General features: G+C 40.6%; 1 protein-coding gene across 1 annotated transcript in view; it reads left to right on the top strand.

The window, feature by feature from the left end:
* Window positions 1-14,589, top strand: part of SLC24A2 (solute carrier family 24 member 2) — a 94,640-nt gene that overhangs the window by 13,848 nt on the left and 66,203 nt on the right. The window lies entirely within an intron of this gene.

Below are 14,589 nucleotides of genomic sequence, written 5' to 3'. Positions count from 1 at the left end.
GCCTAAATGTTTTCTATGCACCCAGGACTCCCATCTATAGCTGCACATACCCATCTTCTGCACACATAGCCATACATCTATTTTGTAAAATCATTCCAATTCTTTAACATATACATCTAGTGTTAACTTGAAACTGACATTAAGATTAAAAATGTTCACTTGCTTGCTGGCTTTTCTTTTTTTCTCACCAAACAGCAGAACTTGTTACTTCCCTAGCTTCTATTTTTAAACACAGCTTCAATATGAGTTTTCATAAGTTGTCATTTGATCCTAGAAGAAAGTCATTTTCATGCCTATTTTCACTCAAAATATGGGGAAGTTGGCCCTGAAAGGCAGTATTGTCACCTTTCTCTTTATCCCAAGTCATAGATCAGTTTAAATTAGCCAAGAAAACTGTTTACATGCAGCCTCAGCTGGTAAGTGAGTAGACAACAGGAGTGAAAAATCTTTATTGGAGAAGAAAACAATCCTATCTACCGGCCATGTTTTTAATAAGATGACGGCAGTTTAAATGCCCGGGTAGAGGAAGACAGACTATTAATGCCTCTCACAGAGCAAATGCAGGGACAAGTCAAATAGCTCCTGTGTTTGGGGAATAGTAAAGCATTACTCTTGGATTTGAATGGCAAAGATGATTGAAATTGAATCTCTCTTTGGGCTTTACACATTATAAATAAGTTTCATTTGAGGCATGAAGGGAATGTCAGTGGTCTCATTGAAATCAATGATTTTGGAGTATGGACAGGTTTTTTCCCTTTCTCTCTCTCTAACTCTCTCTCTTTCAAGAAGGTTTGCTTTGAAGGACAGAGGTTTTTTTCCCTTTCTCTCTCTCTCTAACTCTCTCTTTTTCAAGAAATTTTGCTTTGAAGTAAAGGCAATGAAGGAATGTGGCCAAAAAGGTGATTTTGATAGCACTTGAGCACAGAGAAGGAAAAAGACGTAGAAGCATCCATAATCTTACAGATTTATCTTTGTTCTCTTTAACTTATCACATGCTCAAAAGATGCAGTTAGAACTCCTTCAGAGGAAGGACTCAAGAGTTCCAGAGATAGTGAGGAGCTATCACAGGCATGATGATGTAGTGACCAAAAGACAGGAGCAGCACTGAAAATGTACTTTGATTTTACCAATGACTCTGCCTGTTCAAAATGTGTATCGATATATAAGTATCATCTATGATAAGAGAATGTTTTCTTGCCAATGAAACACTAAAGGACACCTATGCTTGTTTAATTTTTTAAAAATGTTTTATTTATTTCTGAGAGAGAAAGAGAGACTGTGTAAGCAGGGGAGGGTCAGAGAAAGAGGGAGACAAAGAATCCAAAGACAGGCTTCAGGCTCTGAGCTGTCAGCACAGAGCCCAACGCAGGGCTTGAACCCACAAACCGTGAGATCATGACCTGAGCTGAAGTTGGACACTTAACCGACTAAGCCACCCAGGCACCCCATCTCTGCTTGTTTAATAAACGGCAGGACCTTGCTTAATGGAGAGCAAGTTGGATGACTTGCATTCAGTTAGGAGACAGCTTGCTGTGATCATAGCCAAAACTCTTCCCACCTTGACTCTTGGGTCTGGGGTGTGCCCTGTGTGTGGTCTCACCTCTGGATATTGATCATATCATAAACACAAATCCTAACGCTCCTGTCAGAGTCTGTTTTCCTCTGATCCCACAATATCAGATCCCCCAAATCTGTCCTCCTCACCTCAGTCATTAAAAAGAATTCCCTCACCCACACCAAACTGTCCTTTACAGGTAATCTAGGGGCTTGAATGAGACTGTATGATACACATGCATACACACTCACATACACACATACACACACATCCAGAGTTAAGCAAGATTGTTGTTTATATAAAGCTTATGGGTCTACATCAGATTGATTTCTTCTTTCTGTGTGGATTCATTCATTCATTCATTCATTTACAAACACACTCTTCTTGCAAGCTGATGTGAGTGGTTACTCCATTGGGAAACATTTTTTTTTACAAGCCCCCACTATAGATAAGTCTTTAGGGGAACATTAGCCAGTGCTTGTCCCCAACGAGTTAACTTCCTGAAAATCAGATTAAATATTGTTGCTGATTCAGAGCCTCAGAAATGTGTTGTGGTAATCTACATTGCTCCTTCCAGGGTGGTAATTTCTCTCCTTGACTTCTCAGGGCAGCAGCACTTAATCCCAAATAACCCATAGCTAGTGCAGCTTTGCTTCAACACTGTGACATTTAGGCCAGAACAACCATCACTGCCAGGAGTTAAAAATCATAGTGAGTCTGCTTCTTTCCACAAAACTATTTGTGATGGAAATTCTCGTCTGCCGTTTCCGAAAAAAGTTTCTCCAGTTAACCACCTTCCTTTCCATGTGTGATGCAATATGTCATGCAGAGTTTCCTTGCTAGAAAAACGTACTCTTTTCTAGACCTCAGAAACATACCCTAGTAATATTAGACAATGAGGAGCCAACTCTTGATGCTCGAAGGTATCATCATACAATATGCTGATGTATATGGGCTCTCTCCCCTGCTGGGCATGTTTGTGATGGCCACTTCCCATCAGACTCATGGGAAGAGGAGCATGGTGTAGTTGTTAGACCCATTGCAAAGCCAACCACCTTGGTTCAAATCTCAGCTCTGCCACTAACTTCCTGAATGACCTTGGGCACATTATTTAAATTCTCTTTAACTTGGCTTCCTCTTTTGTAAAACAGGGAAAATAATGATATCTATCTCTTAGGGCTAGTAAATATACCACTACAGTGCTATTCATAGAGGATGCAGAATATTGCCTGACACCTCATCAGTTCTGTGTAGACATTTGTCAAATAAATTGTTTTCAGCTGTTCTTATTTTTTTCCATGCAATCATCATATTTTCAGGTACTTTTCGGTAATGCAGTAGTAACTTATTATTTTTTCTATATTTTCCCTTCAAAAGATGGCTGGTTACCATGTGCCAATTTTTAAAAAAATTTTTTAATGTTTATTTTTGAGAGAGAGAGAGAGACAGAGCATGAGTGAGGGAGGGACAGAGAGAGAGGGAGATACAGAATCCGAAGCAGGCTCCAGGCTCTGAGCTGTTAGCACAGAGCCCGCCACAGGGCTTGAACTCACGAACTGTGAGATCATGACTTGAGCCGAAGTTGGACGCTTAACCGACTGAGCCACCCAGGTGCCCCTAGCATGTGCCAATTGTTTAGATCCTATGATACCTACTTAGAACATAACATGGGAACTGATCTTTTTGGTATTCTGGCCTTTAGTGGAGCAAAAGTTATCCTGAAACTGTATAGTTGTATTCTCTGTATTTACCAAGTTCTCCTGTCCTTTGTACAACAAGAAGGAAGTCATGTGACATGGCACTTAACTCATTTCCTTCCAAAAAGTACTGATTTCATCCTGGGGTCCATGGCTTTCAGATGTTCAGCAGACTAAAAATAAAATTTCTCTTTCTAAAGTATTGCTACAAATCTGGAAAACCAATGATGGTACTAATTTTTTAATCTTCCAGAAATATCATTAGGCCACCATTTATATACATGGGGATGAAAAGATCCTTGCCTCCTCTAACTTCATCAGATCTGTGGTTCACTGGCCGTCATTTGCTATTTAATCTAAGGTGGATGATGAACTATTTATGAAACATGTCTTGATCTTCTGCCCTATATTTACATGTGGACTTTAAACTCACTTGTATAGTCCCACTTTACAAAATATGGCATTTAAGTTAAGAATAATGGGAGTGCCTGGGTGGCTCAGTCAGTTAAGCGTCCGACTTCGGCTCAGGTCATGATCTCATGGTTTGTGGGTTTGAGCCCCGCATTGGGCTCTGTGCTGACAGCTAGCTCAGAGCCTAGAGCCTGTTTCAGATTCTGTATTTCCCTCTCTCTCTGACCTTCCCCTGCTCATGCACTCTCTCTCTCTCTCTCTCTCAGAAATAAAAAAAAAAACCATTAAGTTAAGAGTAATGGTAAATGGATTTACATGTAAAAGACATTTAGAGGATTGCATGAATCTTCTTTCTACTTTAAATTTGATGATTTGATGCTTTAAATTCTTCATAATTTGGGTGATTCTTTCCATTGTGGTAGGGATCCAAGCAATCAGTAAAATGACATCCTGGACAATACTAAAGAGTAGGATAGTTAATTATAAGAATAGTTTTTACTTTGGGGTCACCTGGGTGGCTCAGTTGGCTGAGAAACCAATTCTTGATTTCAACTCATGTCATGATCCCAGGGTCATGGGATTAAGCCCCACCTTGGGCTCTGCACTGAACATGGCACCTAAAATTCTCTCTCTCCTTCTGCCCCTTTTCCCCACTCACGCTCTCTCTCTCCCTCTAAAAGAAAACTGTTTTTAATTAAAAAAAAGAATAGTTTAAACTTTTAATTTACTCCCACGTTAGTGGCATTAATTTCCTGTCTGTCTCATAGTCATTTTTTCCTCTTTTTCATTTTTTTCTCACATTCTCTTAACTTCTCAAGGCTTCTCCCTTACCTCTTGCCCTTTTCTCCCCTTAGATGGCTAGAGTTTTCTCTTTTATTTTGTTTTTTTTTTTAAATTTTATTGGTTTTCCTCTCTTCCCCTAGGATGCTTTTCTTGTATACTTTTCTGATATTGTGTGATGCCCAGTACATCACAGGGTAAAAACTCAGCTCACTGACCCAGTGGATGGATATAATTTAGCACTGATTCTCTCTGTCTGGCAAAAACCTACTGAATCCAGCCAGGCTGCAAGATGGGATCCAGGAGAACATCCAAGTTGTTCTCTAGCCAGTATGCAGTATCCATTCTCTGCACCAGTGGTTTTTTCCATCTCCGTTTCCAAGATAGCACCGCCATTTTGTCTTCTTTGTGCTAAAGACTCTACTGATGGCACTCACGCATGATGTAAATCTTCCTACTTTACCAAGGCAATGAAAAGGATCCCAAGAGTTAAGGGCACATACATTCTCTCCCTGCAGAGATACTGAAAACAGAAACATTGAAACTGCACTGTTAGAACACTAAAATGGAAGGAACCATAGGCATCGGTACTGAAGGTAACTAGGCTGAAGAAGATTAACAGTACACTATTAAATAGATTGAATTCAGTACAGCAACATTTGAACACCTACAGAGTGCCAGGAACTCTGCTGGGTGCTAAAATTAACAAAATGAGTTAGATGATTCTTTGCCCTATAGGGCAGAAAGCCAATAGGTTAAGGTACATTTGATGAGCACACAACAAAAGTATGTACTTGGAACAGACACACAGGAGGGCGTGACTCCCACTAGGGATAGGGAGCGTTCAGGGATGCTGCCTGCAGGAGGGAGCCTCAGAACTGGGTTCTAAAGGATTGAATAAACGAGGAAACCTAACAAAAGTCCAACACAAAAAGTGTAGGATGTAGAGCTGTTGTATTTTGGTTTTGTGTTTTGAAAGCATTACCCTGGAAAGTGTGAAAGACAGGTGAGAGGTGCTGGGAGTAGACAGTAGGAGGTGAGAAGGATTAGGAATTGAAAGTTCAAATAGGACTATGGCAAGAGCCTGGACTAAGGCAGGGGCAGTGGGAATGAAGCAGAAATGACAGAATTGAGGATATTTAGGGATGGAACTGATAGGGCTTTCTGACTGGTTGGTTTGTGGGTGTGGTTTATGAAGTGGAAGCTTCAGCACCATCTAGCGCCATACACCCCCACCCCCACCCCGTGGTTCTTGGTCACATGTAATATAACCAAGCTCCTATGTTTGTGAAAAAAATGCTTGGCCTGTCTATATACACCACCTTATAAGTCCTTTTAAAAAAAAGAATACAGGAAAAGAGAATGGAGTGTTTTGCCACTTTTAAAGACTGAGATATGTGTCCATAGCCTGCACCCCAAATTTATTAAGATTCAATCAAAAAGTACATCTTGCTTGATTTTATAAACATAATCTTTCAATTCCCAGAGATGCATAAGTGTGCCCGAGATGTTAGGATATGTCATTAGTAAAATGGTTAGCTTCCTAACCATTTGCCCAGACACACAAAAATGTATTGAAAATGTGTTTTAGAAACTTGCTATTAGGAGGGCTCTGAGTGATTTTCTGAAATAAGAGATAAATTCCAAATTTTATGTGGATGGTAGCTGATATTCTGTGCTCTTTGGTATTCAAACTATAGTTTTTCACTATCTTTGACAATAAAATTTTGTCTTTGGAAACTCTAGCTGAAAAAGAAGACACCAGAGAAAGTGTCAAAGATTTAGCCAAAATTCCGGGTAGATGCCCACAAGGGTGATTATCATGACAACTGGAAAAACGACCGTTTATTGAATACTTACTGTGTACCAGACACGGTGCTAAGCATTTTATATAAATTAACTCATTTAATTTTCACATCAACCTTATGAGATAGGAACTTCTATTAAAACATTTTATAGATAAGGACACTGAAAGGTAGGGTAATGAAATAATTTGCCTGAGGACAGAAGAGAAGTAATTGGTAGAGCCATATTCAAATCCAGATTTGTTGGCCCTCTCTTAACCACTGAACAATTCCACCTTCCTAAACAGCTAAAGTCCCTTTTGAGCTTTCCTCATGAAAATCAAAACTTAACGATCTTTATATTATCTCTTTCCCTGAACTGTACATTCTTTAAATAATGCCAACAGTGTCCATGTACTTGATGTCAGGTTATACAAAAGAATATGACAGGGGCGCCTGGGTGACTCAGTCTGTTAAGCTACGAACTCTTGATTTTGGCTCAGGTCATGATCTCATGGTCATGAGATAGAGCCCCTCATTGGGCTCCATGCTGGGTGTGGAGCCTGCTTAAGAGTCTGTCTCTCCTTCCTCAGCCCTCCCCAATTCAAACATGTGTGCCCTCTCTCTAAAAACAGGAAAAAAGAATGTAACATTTATAGACTTCCTTTGGCATGATATAATAGGTCATTATTTTTGCCACTCTTCTCCTTTTACCTGTTTCTTCTCCAATATGAGCCTGTGAAAGGATAGTTAGAACAAGTTTCTACTGGTAGGTAGTCATTTATTGTGACTTATTGTGTTAGCCTGAATACTCCTCACTCACTGGCCTTTGGCACAAAGAATGATGGCTCCCATTCATGGGGCACTTCCACTGTTCCAGACATTACGTAAAGTATCTTACAACAACACAATAGGGAGTTCTAGAGTTAGGACTCTGATGAGGAAACTAAGGCTCTGAAAGGCTGAGTATGTTACTACAAAGTCACTTGTCTAATAAAAATTGAAGTCTGGGGGCACCTGGGTGGCTCAGTCAGTTGAGCATCCAACTCTTAATTTTGGTTCAGGTCATGATCCCAGGGTCATTGGATGAAGCCTCAGCATGGAACCTGCTTGGCATTCTCTCTATCTCCCTCTGCCCCTCTCCCCTACTCGCACTCTTTTTGTCTTTCTCAAAAAAAAAAAAAAATCTGGAATAAAACCCACATCTATTGACTCCAAAACTTATGCTACAAGACCTCCATGTTCTGCATGATGATGAGAAGGTGTCTTGATATCAGGTTCTTTCTGATTTTGTAAAGATCAGAAGAATGCTATCTATTTGAAGGAAAACCAATAGATACTTTTTATTTTTTAAAGTAGGCTCCACACCCAACATGGAGCCCAACACAGGGCTTGAACTCACAACCCTGAGATCAAGACCTCAACGGAGATGAAGAGTTGGATGCTTAACTGACTGAGCCACCCAGGCGCCCCTGATATTTTAAAGCCACAGCAATACCTACCATATGTTTAATGAATATTATGTGCCAGTGATATGTTAAGTACCTGTAATCCTCACCCCACCCTACAAGACAATTATTATTGTTCCCATTTTACGTAAGTGAAGGAACTGAGTATCAGGGAGGTTAGGTAACATGCCCAAGGCCTCAGGGCTAGTACGTGGCAGACCTAGTTGTCAAGTCAAGTCTGTATGGCTCCAAACTATAAATGATGTAGCTGTTACGCTATATCATCACTTGCTTTTCTCCATCCCTTTGGGGAAAAAAGTATCAGTTTAAATTATGTTAAGGTTGTCATTGAGATTTTTAATTACATGATTAAAAGGATACTCATAAAACCTCAGGAAATCTTGCTTTAACCACACCGTTTGGGGTTGATTTTCTTGCCCAAGTTGCTCACTGTTTTTCTGTAAAACTCCTTTCCAGAAACCTGCTTTCTTTTTCCTGCGCCTTCTCCCTCCCGCAATGCACCTCAAAAGGAAAGCAACAGAACAGCACATCCAGGTCCCATTTTTCTTGTTTGATCACCGAGAGCATGTAAATTACAGTGAAATATGGCCCAAGTCAGCTTCTCACAGGACAGAAATCAGTTACCATTGATATTGCTAAGCAACACCACAGAGGAGCAAGGCTGCAAATTAGGTGACAAGTTTATAAGAAGTCAGAGTATCTGGGGACTCACTTGGGCATTTCATTATGAACCATCTGGATGATCCACAGTGATGACCTCACGTTATTGTTCACTGTTCGAGGATGATAATTCCCATGTAATTATATGGCACCTCCCTCTGTGGTCCTAACTTACCTCTCAGAACCCTCCACTGCATTTTTCTGACCCAGATAGTTCTGTGCAAGATAATTGGGAACTGTTACACCTAATGGGCTACTTCCACTCCTTACCCAAATAAGATTTGAAACAAAACAAAACAAAGCCACTCTGTTGGCTTGTGTGAAGGCAGAACATGCACCAAGGAGGAAATTAGTCACAGATCATAGCAGCTCCGAGGACCTGACATGAGATCCACGTTGGTGGTCCCGGAGGAGCCCGAGGTGATGAGGTTCAATCTGTTCCTAAGCCACAGATGAGCAGACTGTGGTAACTACACCAGGTAATAGCCGTAAGCTTCAAGAGAGACAGGGAAGTGAGCTCTGGGGAAGAAGGGTTACCTAAGCAAGGACCACTCCCAGTTCAGAGATCCTAGTTCATCTCATTTGTTCATTCATTCATCCAACTAATATTTATAAGAAAGTTAGAGCAACCTCATATTAAACCAAAGATTACAAATTGATGAGCCTAATATGACCCAGGTGGTGTTCTTTAATTTGGAATTTGTTGCTAACATTTAAAAATCAGGAGTTTTCACATTAAAATCCAGTTATCTGGCTTCCCTTGAGTAATCAGCAGACCTATCCCCACTGTACCTACATTTCCTCATGGAGTTGGAGGTGCGTGGCCATTGCCGATTTTAGGCATGCGCTGTCCAGTTTTCCATAATCGCACCACTACCTGTCATTGTCTCCAGCCCACTTTGTTCACCTACATATGTGGCCCCTGTGGTTCATTCCTGCTTTTTCTAAATGCCGTCTGTGCTCCAGACACCAGGCCAGATGCTAGGGACTGTTCCGACTCCTGATGTAACATCAGTATTTCCTGGGAGCTGGGACCTCAGAATAGTGTCAACAGAAGGACATAAACAGAAATACATGTGGAGAGTGTGGGAGACAAAAATAAGAGCAGTAACAAACCAATGTGTCCCGCTTTGCAGGAAGCTTCAAAAGAAGAGTGTTTCATGAAGGGGCTAGATTCAAAGGGCATGAGAATCAGGTGATAAATTTCTGAGAGGAGTGTTCATAAATCTCACTGAAACTCCGTCACTGATGGAAGATGACCTACCACTTTGCCCTTTGTTTTCATTTGCTCAATTGTTGCCTGGTGTCCAAAAGCCTAAGTGAGAGGTTTTCATCTCATAGAAGAAAAAGAAGTACTCATTAGCATAGATTGGGAAGTCAGATGTGAAAACAACTCCATAGAGTGAAATCATCTCTGTTAATACCTTGTGTGTGACATATGTATGTTGCCACATGTTGAGTACAGCTGTCCCTGGGCAAGCATGTACACATTAGGAGCCTCTTAGAGAAGCTTAACATATGAGCATCACCCCCACCACCACCACCATGGAATGGTGCGCAGAGCTTCTGAGATGAGTCAGTACTTTGAAAGCTCCTTTTGAGTGAGAATTTGAAGGTTAAAATATTCTTTTCCTTCTGACTTGAATAAGAAGTGAGGATTCATGGTTGTTTCCTCATTTAACCTCAGTTTTTAAAGTTTATTTTTAAGTTGAAAAAACTACTTGCATCGGCATGGATTTGATATAAAAGAATAATGACCAAAGAAAGCCTTGTAATGGGAAGCAATTAATTCTGGCGGCTCAAGCAGCATTTTTTGAGGTGAAATCAAACAAAAAGCTGCAAATCGGGCTGCATTAGAAAATACCTTTTAACTCAGAACTCAGGTTTATTGTGATGCTGGTTTTCACATGAGGAGACAAGAAAAAGGTAAACCCAGATATGCCCCAAGAAACTCAAATATTAAATAAATCTACAAATATAAATGCTACATTTATGTTGGGGAGTGGGATGGGAAGTTACAAATGCTCAACTCTTATACCACCCATTCACAAAATGCCAATAATGAAAATAAATTCACAAATTAAAAAAAAACACTTTGAGCTAAAGCTGCAAAATATGGTTCTGGAAGTTAGCCAGGGCAGCCTTTCACTAAACAGAAAGTTTTTCTTCTGACAGTTTTCCTTGTGTTTAAGGGAAGAAGTCTAGGGGTTTCAATGACTTGTACATAGCAAGTGTAGAGACGCAGACATTTGTGCTCATCCGCAGAGGTAATCAGTTTGAATAGGATCAGCAACCTCCTGCTAGGCTGAGTTGATGTTCATGTTGGCCCTTGGGCAGACCATGAAAGCGTACTAATTACTAAGGGTGCCTGTGTCACCCCAATGCAAAGTACTTTATATACTTGCTCTCATCTGATTCTCCAAAAACCCCTCTGAGAATAGGTATTTATTATTCTTGTCCCCATTTTACTGAAGAGATTGAGGCTCAGGGAGGATCATCCAGCCCCTAAGGAATAGAGCCACTACTTTGAATTAACTGTCTTGTCTATCTCACTCAGAAGCACTCTTAACCTTGACAATGATGTCATGGTACCAACAGTCAAGAAGCTTCAGGCATTCGTGCCCACCTTCCTGACTTCAGCTTCTAGGGAAGTTCAACAAAACAAAGCATCCTAAACCTCACTGTCATTTGGGAGCTGGGCACTTACATACTTTATTTAAGCATGTGAGGAGAGCGTGTGATCAGAGAAAAGCACTGTTCTAGGTTCTGTTGGAAGAGAACTGCCTCCAACATATGGACAGCCCAGTTGGAGAAACAGGCTCATGTGCAGATATTAGAAGGGAAGGTCATTTCTTTTCAAGGTTGCAAGCTGCAACATTTGTGGTCAGATGAATGGTCACATGCTATTGCTATTACAGTCCGTATTGTGACATTCCCCATAGATCTGAGAGTAGAAGAGCAGGATGGATGAAGACATTTCTTTTACATGCTGGCCCTGACATGGTGGAATATCTTTTATTGTTGAGCAAAAAATATTTATGTAAAACCTCTTTAAGTAGTGTTGAATTTGTTTTAAAAAACCTGTGTAAAATACCAAATTCTCTAAATGCTCTGCTCCATGTCTCATGGGTTCTCCTTCATGCTTCTTTCTTGGTGGCTCTTGCAGCAATGAGGCTGCCCACTTCTGGTGGCTTTGTAGAGTTGTCTTATCTACTCTTTACCCCAACTTAATGGGATAGATACAGTTATGTTCCTTTATAGCTGAGGACACCAAGGCTTAGAGAAGACAAGCAATTTGCTCAAAGTCACACAGCTAATAAGTGGCAGACCATGCCTACACGCTGGTATCAAAGCCCATGTCCTTAACTTCCATTTGCTACTAAAAACAATCCTTCCATGGGTGTGATATAATCCAGTATCTGCACACACCTTCTTGATAAGTATTAGGCAACTTTACTGAGAGACTACCATTTATTTATGTTGAGACAGCCTTAATTTTTAGGTCTTCACATTCAGTCCAAACCAATACCAAAAATAAATTCTTTGATTAAAAAAAAAAAGTTAATCAGTTTTTCCCTACCAGCTAACACTTAAGTAATAAATACTTGTTCTCACTGATTTCTCTACCTCTATTTTTCATTCCAATATAATAGACTCAGTATAGATGCTTCTATTGAATTTCTGTTTTATATGTCAGAATTTTGAGGCCTGAAAGGGGAGAAGTCATTTTTCCTCCTGCTTCTATCTAGGGGATTTGCTGAAAAAAGGATCGAGAACGCCAAAGGTCTCAAAAGTGGAGCTGAGAAAGTCAGTATTGGAGGGAGATGTCTGTGGCCATGCCCTTCATAAGAAAGGAGATTAGGAGCCCAAAACATTAGTTCTTATTCATAGATTCTTTGAGACTGAAGGTAAGACCCTTCCCTTGATTTGTCAGTCATGAAGTATGGACAGGAATCGGGAAGTACATTAAAGCAGGTTGTCATGTTGCTAGCAGGACCTGGAAAGAAGTGGATGGAGGGTCGACAAACTATGTCATCCCTCCTACAGATCTGGGAGAAAGGCTGCCTGTGGCCACAACCATCCAAATGGCATGAAAACAAGGGGGGGGGGTCTCCATGACAGGCAGCATTCACAATCGGCTTAGAGGCTCATTTCCAACACCAACCACTGGGTTCTGGAATTTTTTTCTGAGGCTGTGTGGGCTTCTTAGAGAAATGTTACAGTGAAGAGACACCAGGTGGTACCCAGGATGATAGTCACTGGTGATTCATCCCTCTTCCGATCCTGGCTGCCTTTTGCTCAGTTGAGAGAATGGATGTTGCTAGATGGGATTAAACAGCCCTCTCGTGAACTCCCTCACTTCCTCCTATCCCAGAGAAACTCAGCTTGGATGAGGCCCAGTTATAATCCTACCCCAATGGTGTAAAGGAACCTTTGTTACTTTCTGTAGGAAGTATGCTGACTGAGGCCATTTCCTCTTGCGGGTGAGTTTTCATTCATGTCTCTCATGCCGTCTGAGGCCACAGTGGCTAACACCACTCTCCATGAGGCATCCGTGGTCTATAGGACACCAGCCAGGTGCATGATGTGCCCTGGCCTACGTGTGCATATTGTGTTCATCCTAGTCGCATGTGATGCCCCTCTTCCTGCCCCCTGAATGAGAGCTGCCAGCTCTTGGAGATGCACCCCACCTACCCCAGGATGCTGTCCCAACCACTTGAAAGCATGGGAATACTGAGCCCTCCATCCCACCATCCTGTTGTGGTGTGCGTTCACGACTATTCTTATCAGGCTAGTTTCCTTCTCATTCTTTTCTGCCTTTGCTTTAGGAAGCAGCAAACATGATTCCCTTCACTTGAGCAGGTGCTGTTACCTCGCCCTCCTTCCTCACTGCACTTTGAGTTGCTGTATCACCTGTTGTATTTTGGCTTTTCACTACTGCTGGTCCTTATCTTCCAGCATCTTTAGCCCCATTTTTGGTATGTTCTTTTCAGTTCTTATTCCTCTGTCCCATTCATCCAAGGAAGCAGCTAAAAAACCATCTAGACATTGCCACAGCCCCAACAATGTGTGAGCTTTGTCAGACATGAACAGTTCCAATTTCCACTCTAAAAATAAAATAAAGAATATGTTTGTATTTATGTATACCTGATTCCACAAGAGGTGGGGTAAAAAATAATCACATCTGCCCCAAGCAGATGTTTGACCATTTGGAAGTGATACATGAAAATGTGTATGCATATCTGGAGAGTTTGCATCTAAAAAGACAGACCCATAAAGTTGCAGTTGAGTATCTTTCCTGTGTAGAATAAGGTCTGCACCCAACTTTGCAAACACAGAGCTGCCCACGTTCTGTTTCCTGAGCAAAGAATAGAGAATGCCAGCTACTTATGCTACTGCTTTACCTCAGGGGAGGAGTAGAGGCTACAAAAAAAATTAGTTGGTTGATATAATTCATCAACTTACTATAAGATTTTACACACACGCTTGTGCATGTATTATGTGTAAAACCACCATGAACATGTGTTTAATACTTACGAAGGTATTTAGATCATTTAGGAATTCCAAGCTTGTGCAATGTCATATATATAGTAGACTACTGTTCTTAAAATACCCCCCCAAAAATTATATTCCACTGAAGCAATTCCCAGAGGTCATTAAAAACACTTTCTTGTTATTTACACAAAACTCAATTTCTTATTGAAGTGCTTGCACCTTTTGTCATGTAGCTACAAAATCCAGAGTAGGCAGGTTTTTGCAGAAACTTAAGGATGAGGTGATTTTTCTCCCGAAGGCATAATTTTATATCAGTATGTTAAAATAGCTTTAGTAAAATTTTAGGCACATGGAAAAAGAGTATGTATATAGATACAGATACAGATATATGTATATTTTTATAATCTATAATGTATAGCATAAATATAAAATAGAAGAATATTTCTTATTGTCTTTTAAGCTAGTTCCTTCATCTTGCACACAAAACCCATCAATTACTAGTTGATTCATATGTGGGTTTTCATTGGCTTCCCAAGTTAATGAGCCATGGAGGCTTTCTGCAGAATCAGAGGAATATCTCTGGAGTCTAATTAATTTCTTGAGGTTTATTGGGAGAGTGTTGTTATGACCGGGAAAAATATTTTTAACCTACTCACAGTGTTGCTTAAAACAATCTGGAATTTTCAGACTAACGAGAATTAAAGTTTCTATTTTAGAATGGAACTAAGGAAACAGAA

Source organism: Crocuta crocuta, unplaced genomic scaffold, assembly GCF_008692635.1.
Source record: "Crocuta crocuta isolate KB4526 unplaced genomic scaffold, BGI_CrCroc_1.0 scaffold687, whole genome shotgun sequence".
Taxonomy (NCBI): Eukaryota; Metazoa; Chordata; class Mammalia; order Carnivora; family Hyaenidae; genus Crocuta; species Crocuta crocuta.
The sequence above is the reverse complement of the archived record's forward strand: the minus strand, read 5'-3'. Positions and strand labels throughout refer to the sequence as shown.